At 44.5% G+C, this 13,166-nt stretch overlaps 1 pseudogene; it reads left to right on the plus strand.

Moving 5' to 3' along the window:
* The first annotated feature begins 7,056 nt into the window (after positions 1-7,056).
* LOC128567004 (uncharacterized) lies at positions 7,057-7,173 on the plus strand (annotated as a pseudogene).
* The last annotated feature ends 5,993 nt before the right edge of the window (positions 7,174-13,166 follow it).

Below are 13,166 nucleotides of genomic sequence, written 5' to 3' on the forward strand. Positions count from 1 at the left end.
TATGTTGGGGAGTGGAGAGAAGTCTGTCTGTAGAGGAGGGACTACCTTTAAAAGGGCTCTAGGAACTGTAGGCAGGGGCAAGGTTCCCACAGTGTTGCCACCTCCTAGTGTACTAATGTGCACTGGCTCTAGAGTCAGCCTCACAGGTACTGCCATTGAGTTAAGGGCAGCCTTCAGCGCTTTCTCTGTTTGCCTGGTATTTCATGTTGAAAAGCTCTTATGCATTCATTTTTTTCCCCTCTCTTTCTGCCTCCCCCCTTCACACACACACACCGGTTTGGAGTGGACCCCAGTATATTGGTCATCACGTGGAAAACCCCCGATTTGGAAGTCATGGCCAAGATTCCACCAGACCAGAGGTCTACACCCGCGCATCAGGACCCCGGGGAGGTTGTGTAGCCTGGGGACGGCGCGCTCACACAGGGAATTCTGCACCGGCAAACCTGTACGCGAGCGCTCTCCCTCCCTCCCTCCCACTTAGCTGAATTTTGGGTAGGGGAGTTTGTTTTAAATTGGATTATCCAAACGGTCGCCTAGATGCCTTACTCTGTCTGCATAGACCCGCTCTGTGAAGATAAGTGAGGGGAGGCCACGGAGAGCCTGGGAGAGGAGATGGACAACTTCTTCAGGGCAGAAAAGCAGGTGCTGAGTGAAACAGAAGGAAAGGAAGAAGGGTAGAAGGAAAAGCATCAAGGAGAACTAGAACAGAACTGCCGCACTCCGGACACTCCTGCAGGTTCACCCGAGGAAGGCGTGGCTAGGGCAGAGGAGAGGCGAGGCCAGCGCAACAGCAGGAGCCGGTGGAGGATCCAGACCTCCGGCCTGCGCCCCTGGCAACCCAGACACCCTCCTCAAGTCCCCCAGCCCTGTGGCCCTAACTGAGAGGAGAGGCTGGCCGGGGTGGGAGACGATGGTCACGCAGGCTTGGCCAGATCCTCGTGGGGAGGAGGACCCGGAAATGCGGAGGGGCCTGACTGTCCCCCACCCGAAGTCCGGGCGACCCCTCCTGCCCTGGCTGGAGCCAGGTTAGAAAAAGGAGTCTTCTGCAGAAGACTCCCCCACGCGTTTAACCCCTGCAGCCCCACGTGAAAAACAGATTTTGTGTGGCCTGAAACTTATCTAATTCATGAGAGACTATTTAGAAAAAAATAGAACCCAGTTCAGATAAGAATTTAGAAGGGGGGTTGGTGGAAGTGAGAGGCTCTTTCCTTCCCGGGAAATCTAATCTGCTCCCGCTAGACCCTTAGGATGACCTTGGGAGCCTCTTCCCAGCCGCAGGGAGGAGGCGAGCACCCAGGGGCGCGCTCCAGCCAGGCCCGAGGTCCGCCCCACCATCCTTGGCAGCAGCCGCGGGACTTGGGACTGTTGAAACAGCGGACACTGGCCGGACAAAGGCGCTGACTGCTTTCCCCGTGAGCAAGGCTAATTCGTGCTTCTAGAGTTCAGATTGCAGATCCTCCTTTTCAGGGACTAGGTTTTCTCCTGTAAACCTGGACTGGAATAGGTAGGGCGGCCGATTAATATGTATAGGGCCCCGGATGCATAAGGTCCCGTGAATAAACATGAGCCGCGGCGGCTGCGCTCACCCTCTCCCTTACTGCTCCGCCCAGCCTGAGACCGGCGAGACTCGGGGTCCCCTCAGCGCTGAGTCTCGGTGCACCCCACACCCGGGTACACACACGCACCGCTTTTGGGGTGCCAGAGCGCACGGCGGTGGCACATGCCTGCCACACCCACTCCCTGCGCGCTTTGGACGCCCTTTCCTTCCTTTCTAGAAGCTACCTTATGTGTCAGAGATGCAGACTCTGGGAACCTGGTCCTACTAAGTCCCCAAGTTTTGGGCAAGGGTTACCCGACACGAGGGCTGTGCTGAACCAGACGATCTGAACGTGTCCGCGGATGCGTGAGGTGGTGGTGGTCATGACTCATCAGCGGGGAAGAAGACGCCAGGAGGTCCCAGTCCCGCAAGGAGTTTGTCTTCTGAGGTCTGCGGCCACGGGGAATAGTCACCCACCCACTACCCGTCCAAAGCCCTCGCCATCCCCTGCTCGGAAAAGTCGCTCTTCTGACTCGTCCCCACCGCCCCAAGCCACAGCGTCTTGTCTTTGGAACCTAAGAGAAGCGACAGAGCTAAGTGTAGGCTTCGGCAGCGTCGCCATCTGCGGCCGCCGTGGTCCCCACGTCTCTGACCCTGTCCTTCATGCACACACACTGGGTGACCAGTCTGGGGCAGGGGTGAGGCGGGTGCGCGCCTCCCCCGCGCAGCTCTGAGTTTCAGCAAGAAGACGAAGGCGAGGCGGGACCAGCCCGGATCCAGGCCACCGTGGGCTCGAAGGCCTTCCTCAAGCCTGCGGCCCCTTGCGGCTGCAGACGCACCGCCCGGACGTCCCAGGTCCCACCCAGGGCTGCCGTCCACACCTGAGTCTAAAAAGCAGACGTACAGTCGGCTTCGCAGTGCCCTCCAGGCCGCCTGCCGCTCTCAAAAAGACACACGGCCCTGCTGGCAAGCTCCATGGAGGTGTTTTTTTGTTTGTTTGGTTTAGTTTAGTTTAGTTTTTTTTTTTTTTTTTTTTTTTTTTGAGACAGAGTGTCAAGCTGTCGCCCTGAGTAGAGTGCAATGGCAGTCATAGCTCACAGCAACATCAAACACTTGGGCTCAAGCGATTCTCTTGCTTCAGTTTTTCTATTTGTAGTTGAGACGGGGTCTCACTCTTGCTCAGGCTGGTCTCAAACCTGTGAGCACAAGCAATCCACCCGCCTGGGCCTCCCAGAGTACGAGGATTACAGGCGGGAGCCACCGCGCCCGGGGCTGCATGGAGCTTTTTTCCATAGTATTTGTCTGAGGTCACCAGAACGCAGCCCATGGGATAAGGAGCGGAGTTTGTCTTTCTGCTAGTTTTGGTCATTAGATCTAGCCCAAGAGACGACCCAGATCACAAGGGCCAAGGCTTTCTTGAAAACTGGTCCCTCAAAAATAGGCCGGCATGGGACGTCTATTTACCTGCTTTCCCCAGCCCAGGTGGGTGCCCCAGCCCCACCTTCTAGCGTGAATTCGGATCACATTTATTGGATATAAAGGCTTCTCTGAGCCTGTGGCTGGGAGCTTTTTTTCTTTGCACAGTGAACAGAGGCTGCCAATTCTAGAAGGGCGGGCGAGACTTGGAGCAGGTCTGGTGAATTCCGCTGGGTTTACTAAGGACAGCTTCCCGCTGGGAAGATGCTGATCAGTAGTGAGTTGGTCAGAAGGCGCTTAGGGTCTGGACTAAACGACGGGAGGCATAGCAGGACCGAATGCACCTGTCATTTGGAATGAGAACGAGCCTCTAATAATAGCTGCTATTCCTTAGTCCTGCTTTTGTGCCAGGCGAGCCTTTCAGATACTCCAAGCCAGCAGCATCCTTCCGGTTGTATTCTGTACGAATGGCGCCCCCTGGAAGCCATTTCCCAGGTTTATGTCTAATCTTCTGGACATGTATTTCCAATTTGCAGATGGGAAGGGGTTTCCCGAGGTGGCACATCAAGTAAGTAGTGCCGCTGGGACTCCAGACCCTGTCTAGCCCCAAAGCCTAAATCTCTTTAACCCCTCACTACAAAGCAAAGGAAGTGCCCTTCCACAATTTTAGGCACAGTCAGATTTTCTCTGATATCCTTGAGTGTTAAAACAGAAACTTGTTGAGAATTTGCTGTTCCTGGTGTGTCCTACTCTCCAAGACAAAACTCATCTGATTGTTTCTGCAGACAGATAGGTCTGAGAATGATGTTTGGGGCAGGGGGGAGAAAAGTTTGTCTTACCTTTCTGCTTTAACAGAACAAACCATCCAAAGGCCCTTTTCTCTTGAGCCACAAATGTTCAAAGCCAAAGGTTTCTGGCTGAACACTGAGCATGACTTTTGAAAAATGAAAGAAATCCAAGCAACAAAACCCAGCTGGTGAGCAAGTTCCTCATCCTTTTTTCTCTCCTCATCTCCTCCTCCTTTGCCTGATTATAGTTCCTTGGACATTACTTCAGGTAAGTAAAAGTGTTAATGAACTTCTAAGGCAGGCGTCCTCAAAGTGCGGCCTGCGGGCCATATGAAGCAGTGTGAATTGTATTTGTTCCTGTTTTGTTTTTTACTTCAAAATAAGATATGTGCAGTGTGCATAGGAATTTGCTCATAGTTGTTTTTATTTATTTATTTTTTTAACTATAGTCCAGCCCTCCAACGGTCTGAGGGACAGTGAATTGGCCTCCTGTTAAAAAGTTTGCGGACACCTGTTCTAAGGTATGGTGCCTTATGCACCTCTTTGTTAAGGATGTGAGAGGGTAGAGAGCTGTGCTGTGCTGGATTCAGTCTTTCTGGCTATGCTGAAGGATACTCATGGTAGAAGATTGAAGGAAAATGAGCCCTGGGCCCTAGCAGGTGTCTTCTGCTATTCTCCAAGACACTCAGGGCTTATGAGCAAACACCTTCACTTCCACTCACACAGCTACCCACCTACTATTGGTGGGACCCACAAATGCTTCCTTCTCTCCTGTGACTGCATACGGACAATTCCTGCTCCCAGCCAGGGTCAGCACTCTGGGGGATAAGAATGTGACCAAAGACCCCTAGTTCCCTGGAGTTCATGCCTTTGTGTAACCTCCTTCCCGTGCGTGTGGGCTGGATGCACTGATTTGCTTCTAACAAATAGAATATGACATGGTGATGTCACTTCCAGGTTAAGTTCCACAGACAGAGAATTCTACCTCTCTCTTCCCCAATCCTCTCTTTCTCTTTCTTAGGTCTTGTTCAGCTGCCATTTTGTGAGATGTTCTATGGTAAGAAGCTGATGCTTCTGGACACAGGTCAGTAAGGATCTAAGGCCTGAGTAAGTGACATGGCAGTGGGTCCTCACCCAGGTCAGCCCTGGCTGACACCTGTCCACCAGCCTTGGGAGGGACCCTGAGTCAGAGGCATTTAATAGCAAGAGCCCCCAGATTCCCCACCCACAGAAGCCATGAGATAAGCTATATTTGTAGTTTTAAACCATTGAGTTTTGGGGTAAGTTGTCACTCAGCAAGAGATAACTAACATACTCTGTGACATACCCAACAACATGGCTCCAGAAAATTCTTTCCCCCTTCTCCTGCAACATTGAAATTCTCCCTTCCTACTATATCATTCTTGTCAGTTTAAAAAAGAAAAATTACTATTCCTTGTTTAAAAACTCTCATACCTGATTTTTCTTCTCTAAGTGCCATTCCACTTCTCTGTTCCCCTTTATAATGAATAACTTAAAAAACAAAAGATATCTACATTCTCTATCTCTAATTCCTTGTTTCTTCTTCTCTCTTAAACTACCTCCAGTTAGGAGGGTTTGCCCTCTTTTTCCAAAACCGCTCCACCGAAACCTGCCTTGGCGTAGGTCCCTGGAGTCTTCCCTGTTGCTAAATCAAATGGTCCGTTCTCAGCTCAGCACATGTAGCTCAAGCGGCTAAGGCACCAGCCACTTACTCCTGAGCTGGCGGGTTCAAATCCAGCCTGGGCCCATCAAACAACAATGATGGCTGCAACCAAAAAATAAGTGTTATGGTGGGCACCTGTAGTCCCAGCTACTTGGGAGGCTGAGGCAAGAGAATCGCTTAAGCCTGGGAGTTGGAGGTTTGCTGTGAGCTGTGGTGCCATGGGACTCTACCCAGGGTAACAACTCCAGGCTCTGTCTCAAAAACAACAACAGTCGATTCTCATCTAACTTAGTCTCTCAGCAGCATTTGACATGGCTGATCGCTCTTTCCTCCTGGAAACTTAACTTGGCTTCACGGGCACCACACTTGGTTTTTCTGATGCCTCAAGGAATGCTCTTTGAAATTCTCTTTGCCCGGTTCCACTACTTTCTGACTTTTTATTAATCAAGAAAGATAGGAATCCATTCAGTATTCTCTGGTCTTCAAAAGAGCTGCAATTGCCTTTTGATATTATTATAACAGTTTCAGTAGAAAACCTAGATGCTGTCAATCACATATCTTTATAACTGGCAATATAAACTTATCAGCCACTATGAGCAAGGGCAAGCTGCAAGAAAACATAAGCTGCAAATCTCACAGACTTAGTACCACAAACGTTTATTTTTCACATAAAGTTGGTCTTTTAGCAGTCACTGTAAGATTCCATCTTATAACAAGTGCTTCTCCGACCACCTCAGCAGAATATGGTAGCTTTTATTTTTTTAAATTCTTACTTTTTTTCTTTTTGAGACAGAGTCTCACTCTGTTTCCCTGGGTAGATGCCATGGTGTCATAGCTCACAGCAACCTCAAACTCTTGGGCTCAAGTGATTCTCTTGCCTCAGCTTCCCAAGTAGCTGGGACTACAGGCATCCGCCACAATGCCCAACTGGTTTTTCCTTTTTTTTTTTTTTTTTTTAGTAAAGATGGGGTTCCACTCTTGCTCAGGCTGGTCTCCAAACTCCTAAGCTCAAGCAATCCACCTGCCTCAACCTCTAAAAGTGCTAGGATTACAGGTATGAGCCACCACTTCTGGCTACAATATGGTAGCTCTTAAAGATTCTCACCAAAAACAGTACTCATCATTTCTGCTTACTATTTTTTTTTTTTTTTTGAGACAGAGTCTTACTTTGTTGTCCTGGGTAGGGTGCCATGGTGTCACAGCTCACAGCAACCTCAAATTCCTGGGCTTAAGTGATTCTCTTGTCTCAGCTTCCCAAGTAGCTGGGACTACAGGCGCCTGCCACAACGCCCGGCTATTTTTTGTTGCAGTTGTTGCATTGTTGTTTAGCTGACCTGGGCTGGGATTGAACCCACCAGCCTGAGTGTATGTGGCCAGCACCATAACCATTATGCTACAGGCACCAAGCCCATTTCTACTCACTTTCATTGGCTGAAGTAAGTCTTATAGCCACTCCAAATTCAAAGAGGGCACAGAAGTACAATCCTACCGTATACTCGGAAGACGGAGAGCCAGAACCATTCCGTGAACTTTATGGTTAATCACTTCAATAGATTTTATGTTAAGCATACTCAGCCTTAAACAGAAAACATTACCAACTGTGGTCCTTTGTTTTAAAAATGTTATGTGGGGTCTACGGCCATACCACCCTGAACGCGCAATCTCGTCTGATCTCGGAAGGGAAGCAGGGTCGGGCCTGGTTAGTACTTGGATGGGAGACTGCCTGGGAATACCAGGTGCTGTAGGCTTTAAAAAATAAAATAAAATAAAATAAAAATGTTATGTGGAAGAAAATGGGACTGACCCACCTCTGGTTTAACCAGCAGTCCTTTCACCTTCCATCATTTGAAAGCCTGTGCCTTATTTTGGAGATGCACCCAATCTTGAAAAGCTTGGGATGCTCGCGCCCTTGTCTTTCCTCTTAGGCTTTGATTCTTTAAAAGTTCATCTTCTGTCTAAGTTCATAGCAGACCCCTTGCTGCTGAAGATTTCTGGAAGGTCTGTAACCACATGGAATGGCTTGAAATTATTCTTCTGCAGGGCATTGAAGAGTTTCTTGTTATCTGTGCTTGTAGAGGAGAAGGAGGAAAAAGAGGAGGCGCCGCTGGTAAATCATTGCCCTAGCTTTTCCTTCCATCTTTTCCCCCTAACCTCCACCCTCCCCACACTCATGCCAGGGTACATGCATTCATTGGCCCTCAAACATGTGTTCTACTAAATGACTTCCTTTTGGGAACTTGAGTTGTGATTCTCTTACCTCCTTGCCCCAAGCCACCTCCAAAGTCCTACACGTTTTTCAAATCTCACCTTCTCCATACATTTTCTAGACCTCATAGCCCACAAACTTTTCTTTTCTTTCTTTCTTCTTTTTTTTTTTTTTTTTTAAGATAGGTTTTCACTATGCTGCCCGGGCTGCCCTGGAACTTATAGCTGGAGTGGTTTTCCCACCTCAGCCTCTCAAGTAGCTGAGACTCAGGTAGTTCTCAAGTAGCTGAGACTATACAGGTGTGCCACTTCCCTGGGATAACTTGCCAACCAATGCCATTTGGAATTTTTCTTTCCTTTCTTTTTCTTTTTTTTTATTGTTAAATCATAGCTGTGTGCATCAGTGCAATCAAGGGGTACAATGTCCTGGTTTCATATACAATCTGAAATATTCTCATCAAACTGTTCAACGTAGCCTTCATGGCATTTTCTTAGTTATTGTATGTAGACATTTGTATTCTGCATTTAGTAAGTTACCCCTGTACCCATTTTAAGATGCACCGTAGGTGTGGCCCCACCCATTGCCCTCCCTCGACCCTAACCTCCCCCCTCCCTTCCCCTTCCTTGGCCCTTTCCCCATAGTCTTGTGCTATAGTTGGGTTATAGCCTTCATATGAAAGCTATAAATTAGCTTCATAGTAGTGCTGAGTACATTGGATACATTTTCTTCTACATTCCTGAGATACTTTGCTAAGAAGAATATGTTCCAGCTCCATCCATGTAAACGTGAAAGAGGTAAAGTCTCCATCTTTCTTTAAGGCTGCATAATATTCCATGGTATACATGTACCACAATTTGCTAGTCCATTTGTGGGTGGATGGGCACTTGGGCTTCTTCCATGACTTAGCAATTATGAATTGGGCTGCAGATAACAGATGTCTTTGTTATATTGTGATTTTTGGTCTTCTGGGTATAAACCTAGTAAAGGAATTATGGGATAGAATGGCAGGTCTATTTTTAGGTCTTTAAGTATTCTCCAAACATCCTTCCAGAAGGAATGTATTAGTGTGCATTCTCACCAGCAGTGTAGAAGTGTGCCCTTTTCTCCACATCCACACTAACATCTCTGGTTTTGGGATTTTGTTATGTGGGCTACTCTTACTGGGGTTAGGTGATATCCCAAAGTAGTTTTTTTTGTGTGTGTGTGTTTTTTTTTTTGTGGTTTTTGGCCGGGGCTAGGTTTGAACCCACCACCTCTGGCATATGGGACCGGTGCCCTACTCCTTGAGCCACAGGCACCACCCATCTCAAAGTAGTTTTGATTTGCATTTCTCTGATGATTAAGGATGATGAGCTTTTTTTCATGTGTTTGTAGATCATGCGTCTGTCTTCTTTAGAGAAGTTTCTCTTCAAGTCCCTTGCCCACCCTGAGATGGGATCTTTGGGATCTTTGGGATCTTGTTCTTTTCTTGCTAATATGTGTGAGTTCTCTGTGGATTCTGGTTATTAAACCATTATCAGAGGTATAACCTGTAAATATTTTTTCCCATTCTGAGGGCTCTCTGCTTGCTTTACTTACTATGTTCTTGGCTGTGCAGAAGCTTTTTAGTTTGATCAGGTCCCAGTAATGTATTTTTGATACTGCTTCAATTGCCTGGGGAATCCTCCTCATAAAATATTCACCCAGGCCGATTCCTTCAAGAGTTTTCCCTGCACTTTCTTCAAGTATTTTTATAGTTTCATGTCTTAAGTTTAAATCTTTTATCCAGTGAGAGTCTATCTTAGTTAATGGTGAAAGGTGTGGGTCCAGTTTCAGTCTTTTACAGATCGCCAGCCTGTTCACCCAGCACCATTTGTTAAATAGGGAATCTTTTCCCCACTGAATGTTTTTAATTGGCTTGTCAAAGATCAAATAATGGTAAGTAGCTGAATTCATCTCTTGGTTCTCTATTCTGTTCCAGACATCTACTTCTCTGTTTTTGTGCCAGTACCATGCTGTTTTGATCACTATCGATTTATAGTACAATCTCAGGTCTGGTAGCGTGATTCCTCCTGCTGTGTTTTTATTGCTGAGTAATGTTTTGGCTATTTGAGGTTTTTTCTGATTCCATATAAAATGAAGTATTATTTTTTCAAGATCTTTAAAATATGACAATGGCACTTTAATAGGAATTGCATTAAAATTATATATTGCTTTGGGTAGTATAGACATTTTAACAATATTGATTCTTCCCAGCCATGAGCATGGTATGTTTTTCCATTTGTTAACATCTTCAGCTATTTCTTTTCTTAAAGTTTCATAGTTATCTTTATAGAGATCTTTCACGTCCTTTGTTAGGTATACTCCGAATATTTCATTTTCTTTGGCACTACTGTGAAAGGAATAGAGTCTTTGACTGTTTTTTCGGCTTGGTTATTGTTGGTATATATAAAGGCTACAGATTTATGGATGCTGATTTTGTAGCCTGAGACATTGCTATATTCCAGATATGCGATCATATCATCTGGGAACAGCGAAAATTTGATCTCTTCTGACCCTATGTGGATACCCTTGATCGCCTTTTCTTCCCTAATTGCAATGGCTAAAACTTCCATTACAATGTTAAAGATCAATGGAGACAATGGGGAACCTTGCCTGGTTCCTGATCTGAGTGGAAGTGATTTCAATTTAACTCCATTCAGTACAATATTGGCTGTGGGTTTGCTGTAGACGGTCTCTATTAGTTTAAGAAATGTCCCTTCTATACCAATTTTCTTAAGTGTTCTGATCATGAAGGGATGCTGAATATTATCAAAAACTTTTTCTGTGTCAATTGAGAGAATCATATGGTCTTTATTTTTTAGTTTGTTTATGCGCTGAATTACATTTATGGATTTACGTATATTGAACCAGCCTTGACCCTGGGATAAATCCCATTTGGCCATGGTGTATAATTTTTTTGATGTGTTGTTGGATTCTGCTCGTTAGGATCTTATTGAGTATTTTAGCATCTATATTCATTAGTGATATTGGTCTATAATTTTCTTTTCTTGTTGGATCTTTCCCTGGTTTGGGGATCAAGGTGATGTTTGCTTTGTAGAATGTGCTGGGTAATATTCCTTCTTTTTCTAAATTTTGGAAGAGGTTTAGTAATATAAGTACTAGTTCTTCTTTAAAGGTTTGGTAGAATTCTGACATAAAGCCATCTGGTGCTGGGCTTTTCTTTTTAGGGAGATTTTGTATAGTTGATGCTATTTCAGAACTTGATATAGGCCTGTTCAACATTTTCACTTCGTTCTGGCTAAGTCTTGGTAGGTGGCGTGCTTCCAGGTACTGGTCGATTTCTTTCAGATTTTCATATTTCTGAGAGTAGAGTTTCTTGTAGTATTCATTAAGGATTTTTTGAATTTCTGAGGGGTCTGTTGTTATTTCATCATTACCATTGCTGATTGCTGAAATTAGAGATTTTACTCTTTTTTTCCTGGTTAGGTTGGCCAAAGGTTTATCTATTTTATTGATCTTTTCAAAAAACCAACTTTTGGATTTATTGATCGGTTGTATAATTCTTTTGTTTTCAATTTCATTTAATTCTGCTCTGATTTTTGTTATTTCTTTTCTTCTGCTGGGTTTGGGGTTGGAGTGTTCTTCCTTCTCCAGTTGCTTGAGATGTCCCATTAAGTTATTAACTTCCTCTCTTTCCGTTTTCTTGAGGAAGGTTTGCAGTGCTATAAATTTCCCTCTGAGGACTGTCTTTGCAGTATCCCAGAAGTTCTGATAACTTGTGTCTTGATTGTTGTTTTGTTCCCAAAATTTGGTGATTTCCTTCTTAATCTCGTCTATAACCCATTTATCCTTCAGCATAAGGTTGTTTAGCTTCCATGTTTTTGTATGGGTATGCAGATTCCAGTTGTTATTGAGGTCAACTTTTATTCCACGATGGTCTGAATAGATACAAGGAATAATTTCTATTTTTTAAAATTTGCTGAGGTTAGATTTGTGGACTAGGATGTGGTCAATTTTGGAGTATGTTTTGTGGGCTGATGAGAAGAATGTGTATTCAGTTTCGTTGGGATGAAATGTTCTGTAGATGTCTGTTAAGTCCAGATGTTGAATGGTTGAGTTTAAATCTAAAATTTCTTTGCTCAGCTTCTTTTTGGAGGATCTATCCAGCACTGCTAAAGGGATGTTAAAATCTCCAACTACTATGGAACTGCAGGAAATCAAGTTGCTCATGTCTATTGGAGTTTTTGTTATAAATGGACGTGCATTCTGGTTGGGTGCATAAATATTAATAATTGAGATCTCATCATATTGAGTATTACCCTCAACAAATATGAAGTGTCCATCCTTATCCTTCCTTATTTTGGTTGGTTTAAAGCCTATTGTGTCTGTGAATAGGATTGCAACACCTGCTTTTTTCTGCTTGCCATTTGCCTGGAGTATAGATGACCATTCCTTCACCTTGAGTCTATATTTGTCTTTTAATATAAGATGCGATTCTTGTATGCAGCAGATATCTGGCTTGAGTATTTGTATCCAGTCAGCCAACCTGTGCCTCTTTAGAGGACAATTTAAACCATTCACATTAATTGAGAATATTGATAAGCCTTTCAAGAGTCCAGTGGACATTTTTAATCCTTTTGTGACTATGGAAGTTGGAATTTGATCAAAATTTTTTGGGTGGGTTTACTTTTGTGGTGGAGGGTTATGCTGGTCTTTATGGAGGATAGGTCTGAGAATATCCCGGAGAACTGGTTTAGTTATGGAAAATTTCTTCAACTTGTGAATGTCATTAAAGTATTTTATTTCTCCATCATAAATGAAATTCAGTTTAGCTGGGTACAGGATCCTGGGTTGAAAGTTATTTTGTTTCAGGATATTAAAAGTCGATGACCATCCTTTCCTAGCTTGAAAGGTTTCAGCAGAGAGATCTGCAGTTATTCTAATATTCTTGCCCTTGTAGGTGATGGTTTTCTTTCGTCTGGCTGCTTTTGGAATTTTCTCCTTCATATTAACTTTAGTGAAATTGATTATCATGTGTCTGGGGGATGTCTTATTTGGGTTGAGTCGTGCTGGACTTCTGAAACTGCTATCTGAATTTCAGAATCTCTTGGCATGTCTGGAAAGTTCTCTTTCATAATCTCATGGAGAAGAGATTTTGTGCCTTGTGAAGCCACTTCATCTCTTTCGGGGATACCTGTAAGACAAATATTGATTTTCTTTGTATTATCCCAGAGCTCTCTGAGAGAGTGATCTGTTTTTGCCCTCCACTTATCTTCCTCTTTCAGAGTTTGGGAGTGTTCAAAAGCTTTGTCTTCAATGTCAGAAATCCTTTCTTCTGCTTGGTCCATTCTGTTACTGAGGGATTCTACTGTGTTTCTCAGATCTTTGAGGGCTGCAACTTCTTGTCTCAATGTGTCAAAATCTTTGGTCATTTGGTCTTTGAATTCGTTGAATTCTTGCGATATCTTTTGGGTTACTGCTTGGAATTCTAATTTGATCTTATTTGCTATCCAGATTCTGAATTTGATTTCTGACATCTCAGCTATTTGTTTG

The sequence above is a fragment of the Nycticebus coucang genome, chromosome 15 (genome assembly GCF_027406575.1).
Source record: "Nycticebus coucang isolate mNycCou1 chromosome 15, mNycCou1.pri, whole genome shotgun sequence".
Classification (NCBI taxonomy): domain Eukaryota; kingdom Metazoa; phylum Chordata; class Mammalia; order Primates; family Lorisidae; genus Nycticebus; species Nycticebus coucang.